The 16,597-nt window shown below is 38.6% G+C and overlaps 1 long non-coding RNA gene across 1 annotated transcript; it reads right to left on the reverse strand.

Annotated features, from left to right (window-relative positions):
• Nucleotides 1–10,188: 10,188 nt before the first annotated feature.
• On the reverse strand, nucleotides 10,189–14,717 carry LOC143988579 (uncharacterized). The gene is made up of 2 exons (XR_013276888.1): nucleotides 14,610–14,717; nucleotides 10,189–10,514 (listed from the first exon to the last, which is right to left on the reverse strand). It is a non-coding gene; the product is annotated as an uncharacterized LOC143988579 (long non-coding RNA).
• Between the last annotated feature and the right edge of the window lie 1,880 nt (nucleotides 14,718–16,597).

A 16,597-nucleotide genomic window follows, 5' to 3' on the forward strand; every position in this document is an offset into this window, starting at 1 on the left:
GGGGGGGCGCGCGCCCCCCCACCCCAAAGCACCTTGTCCCCATGTTGTTGATGAGGACAAGGGCCTCTTCCCGACAACCCTGGCCGTTGGTTGTCGGGGTCTGCGGGCGGGGGGCTTATCGCAATACAGGAGCCCCCTTTAATAAGGGGGCCCTTGGATACCCTCCCCCCACCCTATGTGAATGAGTATGGGGTACAATGTACCCCTACCATTCACCTGTAAAATAAGAGTAAAAAAAAAACACAACACACAAGGGTTAAAATAGTTTATTGCACAGCTCCAGGGGTCTTCTGTCCGTCCCATACTCATTCACATAGGGTGGGGGGCCGGGTAGTGTGCTCGGATAAGGGTCTGATGTGGACCTGGGGGGACCCCACGCCGATTTTTTGGCGTAGGGATTCCCCTTTAAGTCCATACCAGGTGACGGGGCCAGCGACGCCTCCTTCGCTGGCCCCGGCTACCTGGAGACACGCTCAAAATGAGCGGACTTTTCTCCGGGTGGAAAAGGTCCATTCATTTCAAAAGTATGGTGTACTGGCACACACACGGCCGGATTTTCCGCCGAAATGCGAGTCCGGCGGACAGAATGGAGTGCAAAACTACTTTCTTAGTCCGTCTGACTTTTGGGTAAAAAAAAGTCCGCCGGAGCCTACACATGGGTTCCACCGGATTGTTTGATCGTGTGTACGAGGCATTAGATGTACATGGGAAGAAACCCTATGTTGTCAATATGTAAGAGAATATCCAAATCTGAATCGAACTGATCTGTCCTTATAAGTTTTTTGGTTTGACATGTTGTAGAGGGAGAGCTATGTGGTGTGGGGTTTGGGGGATTTGATTTATTTATATGTATAATGTAAATCTCGTAAAACCTCAATTAAAAAAAAACTACCAGATATAAAATAAATCACTAATTTAATCACTTTCAAAATTTTGGATATAATTGTAAATATTCATAAGCTTGACATGATTTAAATATGCGCTTGAGGTTCTCTAATGACGTGAAACTGAATATTGCCTAGAAAACTTCAGTGCCATCTGTGATGTCTCTGTGGGAGCCACTCTCTAGATTCTTAAAGTGAACCCCTGTCTGTGAAAGGATTACATGCCTGTGTAGATCTCCATAAATCTTAAAATCTGGTAAGCGACAGTGTGAATAGAGGTGGAGGATCTCTTTCTTGGAGCGGGTCATCACTTTTCGGGTGTACATTTGTTATGTGATGTCACGAGGAATAGACTTTTAAGGATACAAGCACATTCGGAGGACTTTTTCATTGATTTGATCGGATGTCTGGGAATTCGCTTATATAGCTATTTCCTAAATCACTAATTATTTTGGGGATTGTGTTATTTCACTGATTGGTCAAAATGATTTTTATTTGCATAATTTTTTGTGTGATAAGTCATGTAAAAAACATTTTTTCAGCGCAGCTAACAGGTTTGGAATGATTTAAATATTGTTAAGAGTCATGTAAAACTTTAAGATTGAGCACTTTATGCACTTCAAACTTTAAAGTGGCATTATATAAATATAGATAGAATACCTTTCCTATGGTGAGCAAACATGTATTTTTCATCTTCATTTTTAAATCATCACTCTTTCTCAATACCTCAGTTAGAAGATTACAGGTCCTAGAGCACAATTCTGTACTGCCTCACAAAATACGTAAGGGAAAAAATACTGTTAGTGAGATAAGGATTAATTGAGTGGCATAGGGGGTGATTTACTAAAACTGATGCACACAGAATCTGGTATAGCTGTGCATAGTAACTGATCAGCTTCTAACTTCAACTTGTTCAGTTCAGCTTTGACAATAAAACCTAGACGGTGATTGGTTACTCTGCACATCTGCATCAGATTCTGTGTGCATCAATTTTAGTAAATATCCCCCATAGTGTAAAATAATGTATGGTTTTTATGTAGTTATAGCTCTTGTCTTTTTCTTGATTAAACATAAATTCATCAATGAGGTATTATACCAAAATACATCAAAGCATTTGTAATGTATTTAATATACCCTGTGAGGTTTTGGGACACATATATTCGTAAACATTTCTATAGTGGCCAGCTCATGCATCCTGACCATCCTGCCAACAGTATTTTGCGTGACAAACGGGCCCTGAAATGCTTACTTATCCTGTAACACATGTGTTCTTGGCTCCCACAGTGGTTTTTGTTTATATGATCTCACTCGAAAGAGCTTGGAAGACTGATGTTCAGGCAAATTACTCACTTCAAACGTTGTTCTTTTTCTTACTATAAGCTTATATCAAGTGACTAATCTCAGAGATGCAGCAGTGTATATATGTATAGTGTGAGAAGTTGGTTGGGATGGAGGGGGTGACTAATACGTAACCTTAGTCAATTGCTAAATCTAAACATATAGAAAATGTGTAGACAACATCATAAATACGATAAAAACTATAAGTTTGATTTACTAAGCAAGTAGAGGCTGTTAATTTAGGGAGATGTAATCTAAATAGACTGTCTTCTTAGCTGGATAAATAAGGTGAAGCTATGATCAGCAGGAAGCTATGATCATCATGAACATTCTTGCACATTCTTGGGTCTTGTGAGCAAAGCTGAGCTACGTGAAAATTCACTTTGCAAAGTTAACAGCCCAGCCTTTTTTTTAGTAATTCAGCCTTAATGTTTGATACGAAAATACAATATTATGTTAGTTGCAGAGAGTTTTAGCATAAATTATACTGATTCACTTACCTGCTACGTCAAGTAGCTGATTCATTATAATTTTCGGCTTTTTTGACAATTTGTACCTTTTCTTCTAATGCTGAATATTGTACCAACAGCCCCATAAGAACAACTAAGATCAGTATTAAAGTCAGACTGGATATCCTTGGCTATCAATGGTTTTAATATAATCTACTTACTATTTGAATGTGTTTTAAATATTAGTCTTTCACTAGCATTGAAAGAGCAATTTTTCTGTTTGAAATCCATCTACACCCCAGAAATCCATACTTGCTTGTTACGAAGTGATTGATGTGCCTCCTTATATACTGTATGTATGTATGTATATACATCTGTATACCTTTAATTAGTCCATCGAGTATTTGAGTGTTGTTGCATATTGATCCCACAGGACATATCAGAAAAATATAAATGGCAACTCTTATTTTTTTTAGCAAAACATGTGTTTTTTTGCCTTTATTATTTCATAAACACAATGTACAGTATATAAATGTATTCATTCACGTAGAAAGCCATTTTAGCCTTCTTTAGGTGCAAAAAAATGACATCTTTTTAAGGATTTCTGTACTTAAGCCTCACTTCCTAGCGACTACAGGCAGCCATACCAACACTAATTGTGCAGGCACAAAACCAGTCCAGGGCAATGTTGTGCCACAGATGATGGATCGATTCCATGTAGACACAACGTAGTTCTGAGAGGGTTGGGGAGATCAGCAGCAGTTAGCTGAAAAATAATGGATGTTAAAAAGGGGAAATAAATGGCGGAATCAGTGCCGATCATATTCTTGCTCAAAATAGAAAATGAGAATAACAAATAAAATGTCATGGCTGACTTTTTGGGATGCTATACAACATGGTTGCCTGTTGGGGTTGCCCAGTCCGCTTTAACATCACAGCATTTTCTTTATAAAGGAGTACTAGGAGTGTACAGAGATACAATTATTAATATGCAGGGATGATGACTCAGGTATAACATTTATCTCTCATACTCTCCTCTTTCATCAAAATGTATTGTTTTTTACTCACCAGCTGATGGATTTAAAGCTCAACTCCAGGCATATAAAACATGCACAAATTAATGTAGCTCCATATTTATTAATACATCATTAATCATGCTCAAGCCATGCTGCTTACTGTGATTGGCCGGGCACTGTTCTGGGACCTCTGACATGTCCCTGATAATTGCAGTGTGAGAGGGGGGAGTGGTGAAGTTCCTTTCGGCGCCGCAGAGCCCCGGGAGGAAGTGGGAGCTGGATGCCTCTAAAAAGAGGGTGTCGCCCCCCAAAAAAATGACAAAAGTGGCATGTCAGGGGGGTTACCATCACTTAAAGCAGAAGTTCAATTTTTGGGTGGAACTCTGCTTTAACATATAACTATGTAGTGCAAGGGCCTGCCTGATTGCATACAAGTTGAAAGTGTTTAGATTTTACCTCATATTATATGCTTTTGGTAAATCTAAAGGAAAATTGTACAATAAAATTGCATAATATATAATATATTAATCACACAGTGCAGTTATACAGCTTTGAGGCTGTAGACACAGAAGTGCCTAGGCACCACATCTGAAAGGGATCTGCTTTTTCAAGAGGAGTAAAAAATTAATTTTTAGGGGTATCGTTTAGGCCCAATATAAATGTTTGGTTGCTCCTTATAATATATAGCAAATTTTCACTTTTTGAGTTCAGGTCAGCTCTAGCACATGTAGCACAGCGTTGATTATAATTGCATTATGTGACATGATCACAGTCAGCACAATTCCCAAATACATACAGTACATACAACTTTTATAGTATGACAGATGCTTTCTTGATATCATTTTTATGCCCCTTTCAGGTGGAGCGGATCTGTCCAAGCAGAATCTGCCTGCTCAGCAGGGGATCTCACCACTGATCTCCCCTGAGCAGGTGGATGACAGGCCTGTGTCCGCTCCGCTATGCAGAGCAGACATAGACTCAGCCCACTCTCCTGTATGGGGCCGACAGATGGAAACAGATTGCATGTCCATTTATATCTGATTGTCTATCGATCCGGCATGCTGGACGGATGGCGAACATATTGGCATGAGTCTATTTTTATGGCATTTTTCAGATCAGATGCCTTTGGCATCCGCCGCCCCATAGAGAACAATGGATGGTCCAATTGGGTCTGCCTGAAAAACTGAAAGGCGGACCTGATTTGTCCGCTGGTTTGAAAGTGGTCTTATTGTTTCAATATTTACATAAAGAAAAGTCCACAATAAATTTACATTAATGTTCTTGCTTCTCATATACAAAGTATCAAAAAGGATATATTCAAAAAATGTTTACAAACACAGAAAAAAACATACTATTTGTTATGGATATAATACTATCCTTTCACTTAATGCATACCATTAATATGTATGTAAACCCAATGAGGAACGTCTTGTTTGTCTCCATTTGATCTGTTAAATATACCATTAAAAGTGTTTAGATGTATTTGTTTGGTGCAAAAAAATACCTCTTAATCTTTCCAGAAGTTCGGTGGCCGGATAACTTAATTTGCCTAAGAAAGAAAGTGTATTAAGTTTACAGAACACAACTCCCTTTTTTATATAAATGATATGGGGTATTCTGTAGTCCTAACACACTTCCTTTCATAGGATTAAATTGAGGAAAATGTTATACTTACCTAACGGCAATTTTCCTTTCCTGATGCAAGCCTGACAGCATATACATATGGGTAGGCTCCGCCCCCCTGCCCAATCACAGGACCGGTTATACTATAAGATTAGGTCCCTTCCCTAGCTGCAGTATTCCTTTCATTTCTTTCTTTTTTTAATTTATTTATATATCTATATATAAATATACAGTATACATATATATATATATATATATATATATATATATATATATATATTTATATATTTATTTATTTTAATGAGAGGGACCCCTATATGCTGTCATGCTTGCATCACGAAAGGAAAATTACTGTTATGTAAGTATAAATTTTTCCTCATTCCTGACACAGCATGACAGCAGATACGTATGGAATGTACAAAATCACCAGACAAATGGGTGGGTAATGCTGTACTCTTTATTCTATATACATATTTATATAGTTTTATGTCAATTGCTCCAATATTGAGCAGCCAAACTTACTGTGGTTAAAGCCGCAGGATCCACCTTATAGTGGTTCAGAAAGGTATTGAAGGTTGCTCAAGTTGCGTTCCTGCAGATTAGTTCAGGTGGGCCCCTCTGATATTCGCACATGAGGCCGCCATCCCCGTGTGGAGTGAGGCCTAAGCTCTGCTGGGGGATCGAGGTTTTTTGCAATATAAGCTCTCCGTTTTTGCAATATAAGCTCTCCGTATGACCTTCACTAGCCACGATACCAGCATCCTTGCAGATGCTGCTAGCCCTTTTCTACTTCCTTTTGTGAGGATGAACAGATTTTCTGCCCTCCTGATTGGTGCCGTCATTTCAATGTAGGTTTTTAAGATGGACCTGACATCCAGATTGTGTGGTATGTCTGCTGTTCCTGCCTGGAAGCTTGGTAGTACTATTTCCTGATTGTTATGGAATGGGGTATTCATTTTAGGTCTGTAGTGTGGTAGTGTTCTTAATGTTACCCTGTCTGACAGGTGGCAACAGTATGGTGGCTTATAGCCTATGCCTTGTATATCTGATACCCTCCTGCCCAAGGTGATCGCTGTAAGAAACACTGCTTTTAGAGAAATGTTCCATAGGGATGTAGTCTGCCCTAACTCGAAGGGGTCCTGTGACAAAAAGTCCAAGACTATTTGGAGATCCCATGGTGGGACATATGACCGTTCTGCGGGACAAATTTTCGCTCTTGCTTTCAAAAATTTACGGATTAGGCACCGTGATGTCCACTTCACTCCTAATAATGCTGTCAGGGCTGAGATTTTTACTCTGAATGTACCGACACTGAAGCCTTTGTCCAGACCTGTTTGGAGGAAGCTTAGAACATGGGGTTATGAAGGTGCCTGGGGATCGCATTCTTGGTCTCCTGCGAAGGATATGAATTTACCTAGCTGTCTCTTAGTTAAGCAGAGAAACCAAAAACTATACTACACTAATCCTACCACCTATAAAAAAGAATTATAAAATTCATGCTCGGTTCAAATATCATAAAAAAGGAAATATTAGCAGTCACCTAAAAAACTGTGATACCAGTCAATGAATTGGAGACAAATAGATATAAGTGGCGCTCAAATATAAACTGCAGTGCAAAAAATACCATATGTGACATTGAAAACCAACCAAATATGGAATAAAGTGCAAATGTAACTGTGCAAATAGGTATTGGTTTCAGCAATACAAAACATAACAAATGTCAGTCCATAGTCAATAAAAAAAGGGGATCCATCACCAATAGCACCCTCGTAAACAAGCCTGTTACTGGATATGCAGGACTATAGAATATAATGTTCACACAGGCAAAAACAGCAAGACATCCAGGAGAGTAGCCGTCAATGGATGACAGATCCCATGAAGCGACTCGGAATAGTTCAGAAAAGAAAACTTTCATCGTGAAGCTCATCAAGTGTTAAAGCATTTTATTAAAAATAGTATCCACAATCGTGTTTTTCATTTTTATTATTATTTTTAACATTTATTTTATCATGTTTTACCATTTATATTTTTCATAATATTTTTACTATCATTATTAATGCATCTCTCTCTCTCTCTCTCTCTCTCTCTCTCTCTCTATATATATATATATATATATATATATATATATCCATCTATCTATCTAGATAGATAGATAGATAGATATATATATATATATATATATACATATATATATATATATATATATATATATATATATATTCATTCAAATCATTTCTGCACTCTTTTACATTTAATAGAGTTAAAAAAAAACTGCAGAATTTTTTTGAAAGAATCTTAATATATATATATGTGTGTGTGTGTGTGTTTTTTAACAGCTCTGTTGAGGGCTTCGATGGACCATCAGAGATCTAAACAGAACCCTGCTGTCCAATTTTGAGACAGAGAAAGTGATTGAGGATACAGCCTTCAATCTCTATCTCTGCAGCCTCAGCTATGCACAGAATCAAACAAATGGCCCCTGCCCCACCTATAACTGGCCTTCACAGCAAGGAGCACATGGAAGGGCAAATGCATAGAAGTCAAAAACATAGAACATTCTCAGATGCACAGAATGACTGAACAGGAATAGCTCTCCACAGCCTTACTGTTCATTCACACGGTTTACTATGCTTCAGTTATGATTGAACACAGTGTGTGATCGGTACTGATCACTCACTGTGTTTATTCAGAAAAAGGAAGGGTGCGGTAAAGAGCATAATTACCTGCCCTCTCCCCTGATCTCCATCCTCAAACATCCCACACAGCAGCCAATGAGAGGGAGAGGAGAGAAAACCGGCAGTGCTGCAGAGGGAAGGAGAGACCATGGGAGCACACACAGGGGGCCCAGGAAGCAGAAGAAAGGGGAACCTGGACAGCTGGGTGAGGTGACATTTGCTGGAACTGATCCTCTGTATATCCCCCCGGAAGCAGCTGAAAGTGATGGAAGGGAGAGGAGGAGGGGTCAGTTTTCAGCTGCTGCAGGGGGGTACTACAGGACATCGGTTTCAGCAAATGCCACCCTTCCTGTCCAGGCTCATCTTCTTTCTGCTTGTCAGCTGTCCAGGCCCCCCTGTTGAACTGATGGGGCCTAGGGCCCATACAGGGGACCGCTTGTAGTCCCTCATCTGGGACCCTGCTGAAAACAATGTAAAGCAATGAGTTGTAAGTGGGTAAGGATCAGCTTCCGGGGGACCACAAACCATACCGATGACTAGTCATTTGTCCTCTGCCTGTTGTTTTTTGACACAGCTTTCAGAGCTCAGTTTTTCTTTAAGCAAACATTTAAATTGTTCTGTCCTTTAATTTAATGTTCAACAGGTATGCAGTTATTTATCTTCCCTAAGTCCTGGTATTGTGTGTGTATGTGAATTTATTCTTTTTTGCAATTGCTGACCTGTTTTACCAGTGTAACATTCCTAGTTGCCTTTGTTACATTGAATGAGATACACCACATTACTAAAGCCACAGCTGTATGATCCTATATTGTTGAAGATTCCTTTTTGCATGTATGTCACATTTGGTGCTTTCATGTGGCTGCACAGTTTTAGTGCATATTGTTGCAAGACTAATTGTTATTTCAGAATATTTGCTAAAGTGCTGCTTGGACCAGAACAAGAAAGTAGATGTCCCAATAAACTGTCCTAAAAAATGTACGTATGTGTTGTTACAAGTCCATAAATAAAGCTACATAATGATCTGAGCTATTTTAATAACATTTTATTTATTTCATTTTAAAAATCTTCTTTAACTCTCTTTAACAGTTGACATTTATGTTACAGAATGTTGTTAGCATTCAAAATATTTATTTTAAAATTTCTGACCTAGGTGGAGAAAATACTCAATTTTCTTTCATTTTTATAACAGATGTCACACAAATATCGCAAATGTATTAAATTTAATTTAGAAATATATATATAATATATATATAATATATATATATATATATATATATATATATATATATATATATATATATATATATATATATAAATTAAAGTAAAGAAAATGGTTTCAGCATACCCATAGTTTTTCTCCTAAAGGCTGCTTTTACATCTTTGTTTTTCAGGCTGTAGATCAGTGGATTCAACATAGGTACAGCAGCAGTGTTGAACATAGAGTAGAGCTTATTGGAGTTCACGTTATTGGAGGTTGGCCTTAAATACTGGCAAATCAAAGTAACGTAGAGTAAAAGGACCACTGTAAGGTGTGAGGAACAGGTGTAGAAAGCTTTCTGTCTACCAGTGCTGTTACGGATCTTTAATATAGTTACAATTATAAAACTGTAAGTAAGGAAAGTAAGAAAAGGTGGACAGGTTGCATCAAAAAGCCCACCAAAATAAATTGACAGATCTAAGTAATAAGAGTAGACACATATATGTTTTTCAAGAAGAAGAGGGTCACAGAAGAAGTGATCTATCTCTATAGACAGGTGACAACTGACCAACAAAAAGTTAACAAGAACAGGGAGAACTTCAATGAACCCTAACAGCCAAAAAATGGTGGCCAAAAGAGCACAGGTTCTATGATTCATAATCACATGATAATTTAAGGGATTACATATGGCTACATAACGATCATAACTCATGGCTGTCAATATAAAAAGTTCATCACTTGTGAGTGAGGCAAAAACGTACATCTGTGTGAGGCAGCCAACGAAAGAGATTGTTCTATCTCCCAAAATAAAATTTGTGATCACTCTGTGTTGAGTGGTTGTAGAGGAACACATGTCCAGGATGGACAAATTGGCCAGAAAGAAGTACATGGGAGTGTGGAGATGATTGTCTATGCAGACCAGGAGAAGAATGGTTATGTTAGCAGCAAGAGTGATGAGAAAAATAAGTAGGACTAGAAGAAAAACTAAAACTTGCAGTTCTGGAATATTTGAAATTCCTTTAATAATTAAATATTTGGTACTGGAATCATTTAAATACATGACATAGTTCTCTGAATAAAATATCTTTAGAAATAAAATCATGCGTTATACTTAAAAAGTCAAAATCGTTTAAAGTGAAACACTCAACCCTTATATACAAAGAGAGCAATGGACAAAGAGAAGGGTCAATGCATTAAATCAATTATCTGTCATTTTCATTTTTCTCGCTGTACCCAATAGGTGAGATTTGATTGGTTGCTATGGATAACTGTTCATCATTCTTTAATTAGGATTACTGATGTCTTCTAAGGTGGCCTCTACCGTGTTATCACTGCAAATATATATTACGCCACATATGCTTAATTAATAGCTCATAAATACATTTCCTATTCTTTCACAGTTTTTTCTTCAGTTGCAAGATTGTTATGGCATGGATGTATCCAATATAGACAAAAGAGGAGATATCTAAATGTTTCTCTTTAGCTCCAGAGTTACTGACATATAGAAGCTGCTTTACTTAAAGTGGAAGTAAACTCCCCTATCGTTTTCTGCCAAGGAAGCTGCCATCTTTGCCTCTGTTTAATCTTCAACTGCTATGGTGCTGCACATGTGATTCGTTATGAATTCAGCCATTGGATGGTTTGATAGTTTGGCTGAGAGCACAGCCAATGTGCAGTTAGCATTCCCGGCATGCCTTTTTTTTTTTAACTGTTTAAATCCATGGGTTTACTTCCACTTTAATAAATTGTAGCTTTTTGAATGCCAAATCACACGTAGATAAAATAAATAAACAGAAAATTGCTTTTCATGTGATTGTAATTTACAATTCTTTAAGTGAAGATTATGTAAGCCTTTAGTAAATAATACCCAAATTATCTGTGTTATGAAAGTTCTATATGTATCTGTGTCTTACTTGCATTTAATAAGCCATAGAAACAGCTGGACTCATCAGTAACTAACTTTTACAAAGAAAGTGCAGTGCAGTAGGAAGTGCAAACAGTTGGGGTCTATTTATAAAAAAAAAGTGCATAGCTTTTCATCCAGCAAAACTGTATGTACTTTCATTCATAAATCAGCAATTTTAAATTATTTTAGTTTTTTTTTTATATAATGTATACATTTGTGGCTTTTGGGTAAAGTGAATGTTCTATGGCAAAATTTGATTCAAGTGATGGCATACGTTTGAAAGTTGAATGTAAATATTGGCTCATCCGTCAATGAAACATGAATGCTGTTGGTCAAATGTTCTTAGGGTCGTTTCTGTTCTGAGCCAGGGTTCTTAAGGATTTATTTTTAGAATGGGATGTTCTTAGAGTATATTGCATTTAATATTGATTGTATTTGTCAGAAATTGATACATATAAAATAGTTACATATTCTAGAAATAATTTGACAACAAAAACAAGACAAACAGGATTCATGAAGTGAATGTTACATTCCTCTTGCACATGACAACATAAATATCAGAAAATAACACTTTGCACATATTAGAAACATTTGCAAGAGTGCTATTTTAATCATTGAGGGAATACATTTGTTGATAATAGACTTCCTAATGTCACTCTGGGCTTCCTCCTATTGTAATTAAATTCAGTGGCCTAGGAGGCATGGAAAGAAAGCAATCAAGAGCTGGACAGAATTATTTAGCAATTTTAAATATATATTTTTCCATTTTAATCATTTTAACTATTCTGTTTGCAATGCTAAATCTGTTTGATTGTCCCACCTGTTTTTCTTTTTCTGTCTCAAGGCCCTTACCCACCATCAGAAAATCGTAAGAAAAATATCGCTTTCAAAGCAATCATGCGATAATCTGATCGTTAGTACACAGCTTTCAAGAGCCAATCACGAAAATTCATGCAAAATTATCAGATGGGACAAGCACGAAAATTGTTCTCATACGATACCAGATGGTACAATTTTCATCTAATCAGTACAGTTGTCATTCGAAAATACAATAAAAATACACTACAACACATTACATCACTTCTGAATTTTTATTCTGTCATATGAGAATTTTTATAAGTAGCCCCTTCACTTTCAATATGGGATGCATGCAAAGAAAAAAATGGGCGGTCATTAATCCTATAATCTCATTGTGTGTACCAGGCATTAGGCATGTTGTTTTACAGAGATCCTGACTTCTAATTTGAGGACTGAGCTCTTGTTATGTCTTTTGACATATTGTGAATAAGTTTCTTTACTATAGATTTATACAGCAAAAACCCTTTATGGGTGGTCAGTTTGTGTCTCAGTGTCTTGTTGAAGTTAGTAAAAGTGTAAAATCTGGGGCAGCTCTGCATAGAATCAGATTTCCAGGTTTTATTGTCAAAGCCTAATTGAACAAGCTGAAGTTAGAAGCTTATTAGCTACCATGCAGAGCTGCACCAGATTTTGCACCCGCAGGTTTTAGTAAATCATCCCCAAAATACCTGTGTATCTGCGGTCAGTTCAACCACCATAACCTCCTGTGGTTTTGATTGACAGTGACTCCCAGCCTTGCTGTGAAACTGCATTCTGGAGTGCACTGTACACAGACGGGGAACGTATTTGCCTCTGCTTTATGGAAGAGGATATCAAAAACAGGGTGTGTGGTCACGTGACTGAAGACTAAAACCTGAGAAATAGGTAAAAAAAAGTATTTTGTACTGAAATAATTGTGACTGGGGTAGTCATTTATCATTTACTGTTTTTCAATTAGTAGAGCCTGAATTTTGTTTACATTTAAGTTAAAAGAGAAATATGGGTTTACTTTTTATTTTAGAATCATACTGATACAGATGCTGCATCTGTCCCCCTACACCTCTAATGCCCCGTACACACGATCGAACATTGATTGGACATTCCGACAACAAAATCCATGGATTTTTTCTGACGGATGTTGGCTTGCATGCACACCGTCACACAAAGTTGGTCGGAAATTGCGGCTCTTCTGCTTGATTCCAAGCATGTGTGGAACTTTGTGCGTCAGAATTGTGTACACATGATCAGAATTTTGTTGTCGGAAAATTTGAGATCCAGATCTCAAATTTTGTGTGATGGAAATTCCAGTGGAAAATGTCCGATGGAGCCTACACACAGTGGTGGCCCGTCCATTAGGGGCGCCCTGGCACCGCCCCCTCTCTCCTCGCCACCCCTTATATGCAGTGGATAACATGAATCTATCCACAGCCGGCACAGCTTCCCCCCTATTTATGTGTCCTGTCCCTTTCAGGGCGCATGAATTATAGCGGGCAGGTTTTTTTTAAGCACCTGATTACAGCCAGAGGCTCTAATAGGTTTCAAAATTGGTTGGACTCGTGTCACAGAGAATGCGACCGGAGCCCACCCAGTTGTGTTGCAACAGCAAATGTATGTTCGCTGTCGCAACACTGATCCTCCTCCCGGGCCAATCAGAAAGCAGGTATGAAACCTGTTTCCCGATTGGCCAAAATGTCAGGCAATCCAATTGACCCCTAGCAGAAAGGAGACGCACTAGGGAAGCTGCTCCAGGAGAGGACACCGGAGCAGCTTTCCCTGAGCCACTTCAGCTCCAACTGCTGCTCTCACTGCCCGCATCCAGGGTAAGGACAGTGGGTGGTGGGTGTTTTACTGGGGGTGTTAGTGACATGCCGCACCTGTGGGGGTAAGGGCAGTTGTGCTAGTGCTGCTCCTCCGGCAGGCCAAGGGGGAGTTGTTTGCCGCTCCCACCCCCAAAAAAAAACACCACCCGCTAATGCTGCACAAAATGGTTTGCAGAACAAACTGCACTCCGGTGATCCACAGAAGGAGTACAGCCAAATGAGCTTTGGCTGTACTTCTTTTTTAAGGGCTGTAGGGAACATAAATGTGGAAGCATTCAGTTGTAAGGAGGCTTTACATTTGGTGTCCTTTGCCTTCATGCCGCCAACAAATCCCTGTAGCATCTCTGCATTCTCTGACCATCTCTTATAGCATACCCAAAATCTCTGTCTCCTTATGCATGTCTGCAATCTGACAGCTTTCTCTAGAATTACACTCACTGAAACATAGCTTGACCACAACTGTTGTAAGAGATTGGTTGCAGATGAAAACTGTTTAAAATATAATTTCCATTACTACAATATAATACTATATTACACTATATTTCTAAAGAAGTTCATAACCTTCACTTAAAAAAAATGGTGTGAATATTTACATCAATTACTCATGTGAAAGACACATCCCTGTTCATTTTATTTTCACATGAATAAATAATTGAGTTGAATATTTACACATTTTCTTTTAAGCAAAGATCATCAACCCCCTTAGTAAATCGGTCTCCTTATCTCTACTCACTTCAAAAAATTATAAAGCTAAATTCTTCTCTCATGAGTAGAGTAGCAATATGAATAGGCCGGAAATCTAATCATTTCCAACTGTCTATTTAGCTGTCTACTTGAAAAAAGCAAACATTTTCAAAACTCACCTTGAACTTTGGTTATACTAAAGTTGTAGCCAAAATGCAGTGATTTGCATCAATTTACCATTCTTTTCTATATATACCCACAAATAACCTCATATAATACAGGCTGAGTCATGTTATGAATGCCAGGTTTTTATTCATCTCTGTACCTGTACAGTCTGCTGTCTCTAGAGATCATTACAACACAATTTCAAAGTTATTCAGCAAAGTAAAGTTTGCATCTGTGATAGTAATCTTCCATATGTGTTTTTCTGACAATATTTTCATTAATATTATATATGAATAAGAGATTAAAGTGATGCAAGAGGAAATACTAGAACTGCAGTAAAATAAAATATATTTACAGGGGAAAACTAAAAGTGAGTAGCTACAGACATTGTAGCTGATGTTTAAGTTATCAGACAGTAACCAGCTCAGGACTCCAGCACTGTCTTCACTGGGGTCAGTTCTTTGCAGGTCTACAGATCTCCCAGTGCAGCCATCTTGGATATGGTAGTCAACTGTGACTTCCTACTGTTTCACAGTCAGCTCCCCACTGCAGATGTGTGATATTGCCATTATCGTGTGCCGCCAGTTTGGTCCCACAGCCTCCTGGGATGTGCGATGTGTCCCAAGTAGCTGACATATTTCTCGCCTAAAAGCGGAAAAGAAAAGCGGAAGTGGGTACCTGTCAGCGTAATTTTTTTTTAAAAGCATTTTTGAAATTAGTATCAGTGTCAGACAGTGTCAGTGTCAGTGTGTAGGATAAAAAAAAATCAAAATGCACACTTATGTTTTTGGGCTGTACTACAGGTACTGTATCTCACAAAAGTGAGTGCACCTCTTACATTTTTGTAAATATTTTATTATATCTTTTCATGTGGCAACACTGAAAAAATGACACTTTGCTACAATGTAAAGTAGTGAGTGTACAGCTTGTATAAATGTAAATGTAAATGTAAAAGTGTAAATTTTCTGTCCCCTCAAAATAACCCACCACACAGCCATTCATGTCTAAACCACTAGCAACAAAAGTGAGTACACCCCTAAGTGAAAATGTCCAGATTGGGTCCAATCAGCCATTTTCCTTTTCCTCTCATGTGACTCATTAGTGTTACAACGTCTCAGGTGTGAATGGGGAGCGGGTGTGTTAAATTTGGTGTTATCGTTCTCACTCTCTCATACTGGTCACTGGAAGTTCAACATGGCACCTCATTGCAAAGAACTCCCTGAGGATTTGATTTTTTTTTTTATAAGATTGCCAAGACCCTGAAACTAAGCTGCAGCATGGTGGCCAAGGTTATGCAAAGTTATGCATTAACTGGACGATTTCCACTTAGAACAGGCCTTGCCATGGTCGACCAAAGAAGTTGAGTGCACGTGCTCAGCATCATATCCAGAGGTTTCCTTTGGGAAATAGACATATGAGTGCTGCCAGCATTGCTACAGATGTTGAAGGGGTGGGGGGTCAGCCTGTCAGTGCTCAGGCCATATGCCGCACACTGCATCAAATTGGTCTGCATGACTGTTATCCCAGAAGGAAGCCTCTTCTAAAGATGATGCACAAGAAAGCCCCCAAACAGTTTGCTGAAGACAAGCAGACTAAGGACATGGATTACTGGAACCATATCCTGTGGTCTGATGAGACCAAGGTGAGGAGTACAAAGACAAGTGTGTCTTGCCTACAGTCAAGCATGGTGGTGGGAGTGTCATGATCTGGGGCTGCATGAGTGCTGCCAGCTCTGGGGAGCTACAGTTCTTTGAGGGAACCATGAATGCCAACATGTACTGTGACATACTGAAGCAGAGCATGATCCCCTCACTTCTGAGATTGGGCCGCAGGGCAGTATTCCAACATGATAAGGACCCCAAACACACCTCCAAGATGACCACTGTCTTACTAAAGAAGCTGAGGGCAAAGATGATGGACTGGCAAAGCATGTCTCCAGACCTAAACCCTATTGAGCATCTGTGGGGCATCCTCAAAGGGAAGGTGGAGGAGTGCAAGGTCT

Source organism: Lithobates pipiens, unplaced genomic scaffold, assembly GCF_037356315.1.
Source record: "Lithobates pipiens isolate NorthernLeopardFrog02 unplaced genomic scaffold, aLitPip1_a1.2 Scaffold_1, whole genome shotgun sequence".
Classification (NCBI taxonomy): Eukaryota; Metazoa; Chordata; class Amphibia; order Anura; family Ranidae; genus Lithobates; species Lithobates pipiens.